Here is a 4,108-nt window from a genome sequence, read left to right as displayed (position 1 = left end):
TATTCCAACAAACTTTACCTTTGCTTTTCCCAAACAAGTCTACACAATGTTTTGACTAAAATCCCCTGTGGCAGATGAAATGCACTTTCCTATTCTCCATCAGCAGTAGCAGTTGTGTACCTGAAGAGCCGTCTTATAGAACTAACTGAAACTTTGTCCATTTTGAGCTTTATCTTAACATTTTCAAAGTGCTGAAATGATTTTGAAAGCCTAAGTCTCTGAGGAAGTGAATAGGACTTTGACACAGAAGTCATTTAGCCACTGTTAACCTTACTACATTTCAGACAGACTAAAGGTATCATGTGAAGAGCGAAAGAGAGTCCCCACTTTCCTTTTAATGTCAGATTCAACAGAGGATGTGCTTTCTTGGAAAGCTTTTTGTATTCTCCTTGTTCCATAGTCTATTTCAGAAACAGCAATTTTTCTGTCTCCTTTTCTTTAACAGAAAGGAAAAGTAAAAAGAAGAAACTTTGGAAGTCTTACAATTTTTGTGATACTTCTTCTTAGCAGAGGTTTGGTTTTTTTCTTTTCAAATGCGTTGCTTACTCAGAGTATAAGAAAAAAAAATCAATAATCCAACAGGTTCAATAAAACAGACAAAGCAAAACACACCCCAATGCATTTAATAAGCTTCAACTTCCTCATCTCTGAGCCTGTGAACCTACTCACATTCTAGTTATTTGTAAGTCTCTTTCAGGTAGAGGAGTCTAAACTAAAAAGGTCTGTGTTTGTAGTGCAAAGTTTTCTTTAAAAAAAACCCAAAACACTTAAATAGTTTGGACCATTTTTCCCACAAACACAGACATTTCCTTCTGGCATTGAAGCAAGACTGTATAGTCCAATCTAGTCCAAACCTGAATGTCTTCAAAGAGTCACTATGAAACACTTGAGAGGAAAATGTGGGTCCATTCAGCAGGGCTGGCAAAGAGCAACACTTCCATATATTGTCCAAGAAACTGTCCAATGTATGCGTTTAAAGCAAATGGTCAGAAACTGGTCACCAGTAATAATAATTTTGTCTGTTCTGAGTCACAGCTTATTATGACCCCATTCTCAGAAGCATCTTGTCAAAACAAACTTCCTGGACATGGATTTTCCCAAGTTTTAATGGTAAACTGCTTGCATAATATAAGAAGCTCCATAGTTACAAATTTATGCAAATCAGAACCAAAGAAAGGGGACAAACCCAGCAGTTCAGAGTACTGTTTTGTTCCCAGGATTCTTTTTTTCAAAGTTTTCTATCACTTGAAAACATCTGGAAATAACAGACAAATTGGTGTTCCAGTCATTACTATAATTATCTTAATTTTCTTTTTACTAGATCTTCCAGATAGTTGTTGTTAGCTTGGAATGTGGGGCTACCAGCTAGCTCTTTTGTGTGTGTGAATCACCCTAGCCACGGCCTCTCCCTCCCTCCTTCAACCTTTCTTTCACAATGGGACAGGGAAAAAATTCCCAGCTGGGTTTTTTTCTTTAAAACAAGCAAACCTATGACATTGTTTCATGGGTCGAGCATCACTAATTTTAAAAACCAGCATATACCTCAGACTACAGCAAAGGTGAGTTCAGAAGTTAAAGCATTTTGAATCTCCAAAAAAAAAAAAAAGTAAGCAAGACAGGCTTTTGTCAGAAGGCTAAACATCTATGTTTTGGTTTGGTTTGTTTTTTTGTCTAAGAAAGAACATTTTACATCATTTTTGCTTAACAACTTTCACATATTTTAATCTGCGGCATTTCTGGAGTTCACAGTATATTGCCAACTGCCACTGTGACATCTGCTAGGGAGGGCAGAAATAATTTGCAGGCTACTGACAGCTACTGTGGGTTGCAAGACCCTGTCATTTGAGAGATTACACCGGAAAAAAATTGTAGTAAAAAGCTTTCTTTATCCCCACCCTCTGCCATTAAAGTATTGTACGCTCTCAGCAAAAACAGTGAATCCTCTTAATGAAAAATAGTCTCATGACTTAGAAAATAAATCCCCAGTTTAGTTGACTTCTCGAAATTGGTGGAGTCAGTCAGACCTTTACAAAGGTCTGAACTGCGCTGGGGGAGACTCACTTTGGACATCAGTAGGAATTTCTTAACTGAGAGGGTTGTCAAGCACTGGAACAGATTTCGCAGGGAAGGGGTGGAATTACAGTCCCTGGAAGTGTTCAACAAACAACCGGACATGGCACTTAGTGCTGTGGTTTAGTTGACATGGTGGTGTTCAGTCAAAGGTTGGACTCGATGGTCTTGGAGGTCTTTTCCAACCTTAATGATTCCATGATTCCATGGAAGTAACCAAACGCTACTTGGCCAAGCCTTGCTTTTGTTGCTGTGAGATCTGGGCAGCTCACACATGTGCATGAATTTATCCTCTCATCATTTCTATGAGTTAAACACATCAGCAGACAGATGAAAAAATAATTTCTGGAGACTTTGAGGCCAAAACAGCAAATGTGCTTCAATAAGTCTTAACTCTGTTTACAGGTAAGTCAATAGGAATTTTTGATTTTTCACAGCAAGGTCTACACTAAGTGCTTTTAAAATCACATCAGAAGCAAATTGCCTAAAGGAAATAATAATTAAAAAAAAAACAACTTGGAGCTGAACTCTGACTTCCTGAGCTTCCAGCTAGTGCTGTAGCCACACCACCATCCTCTCCACAAAGCCAAAAGTGGTTTATAGGTGCTTTACAAGGAGTGGTGCTACAGTGCACAGTCCAGCACTTGAGACCCAGCTCTACATGACACTGTTTTCAGCACTTGAATTCAAAGTCTGCATTCTCTTAAGAACCACTTAGGAATATAAATGCCAGTCTGACAGTTCAAGCCAATTTTGTACCTAAAATTAAAACAAGACAAAAACACCCCCCCAACCTTACATATTTAAATACTTACATTTAATACTTACATGTTTAAAAAACCCACAAACCTCTGAAAATGGCATGATGGTGAAAAGCAGCCAACCAAAACCAAAACCAGTTAATTCATATGGTGTCTTAAATAAGTGCTGTTTTCCAAGAGTGTCTGTAAGGGCCTGGATACAAGTGGACTGCTTGTACATTTAGATGATGATAACATCCTTCAGAAATTCTGTTCAATTACTGTGTCACCCCCACACAGCACAGCTACTTAAACCAATATATTCATAAAGAGGTTCTCTTCAATGTCGTGGCACTTCAACAAGCTGGATACATTCCTGTGTACATCCAGTTATTGAAAGAGTTCATAATTCTTTGCATAATCTAACTCCAGGCCCTTTGACTGCTGCAAGCACTAAGTGGAAGAGTATATTGTACAGTGTGGCTCAGTGATCCATCACCTATAGGGCTGCCTGCTGAATTATTTAGTCTCTACCAGTATATAACTCACAACTATATCCTAAGAGTTCTAGTTAAACTGCAAACTTCTCCTCTGCATCCTCTGCAAACCCTGTTCCTGCATTAAGTTGGGAATGTGACTGCTCTCCAGCACACTTTATTGTGAAGAAAAGAAGCTTCTTGAGTGAAGACATTTTGTATCTAAAATTGAAGTCAAGTAATTCCATTTCCAGTGTGCACATGTTGAATGCTGCTATGAAAAATCCAGATCTTTCAATGCATAACCAGCAAAGTTTACAAATGCTAAGATATGGCTCATACTTTGTATATTTTCATTAAATAGCATCAAGGACAAAGGGTTTTGGAGGAAACAGACACCTTATCACCATTTAAAACATTTCCCAATTAGAACATTAGTTAAAATATCCATCCAATTAAATTTTTTGGTTTTTCCTTGTTTGTACCTTGCTAATTGAGTCTCTATTCAAATAGATCCTTTTCTAGAGGGACCTTTCTTAGCCTCTGGTGTTGCAGACTGCTGCGTAACGTACTAACCCACTCATCCACACTGCCTTCAATTTTCTTTGATGCTCCCTATTTTTCAAATGCTGTAGTATAATGTTAACCTTGCAAGTGTAACACCTATTTCTAACATACTTACCTCATGCACTTTATTTGGGCAAGTTTTTCAAAGACAGTACTTTACATATGGAAATGTTCTATGTGCATGCTGTGCCTAAAATAAATTAAAAAAATAGATAGATAGATAGATAGATAGATAGATAGATAGATAGATAGATA

The sequence above is a fragment of the Neopelma chrysocephalum genome, unplaced genomic scaffold (genome assembly GCF_003984885.1).
Source record: "Neopelma chrysocephalum unplaced genomic scaffold, ASM398488v2 Primary Assembly neopelma1_141, whole genome shotgun sequence".
In the NCBI taxonomy this organism is placed as follows: domain Eukaryota; kingdom Metazoa; phylum Chordata; class Aves; order Passeriformes; family Pipridae; genus Neopelma; species Neopelma chrysocephalum.
This window is presented reverse-complemented; position numbering follows the sequence as displayed.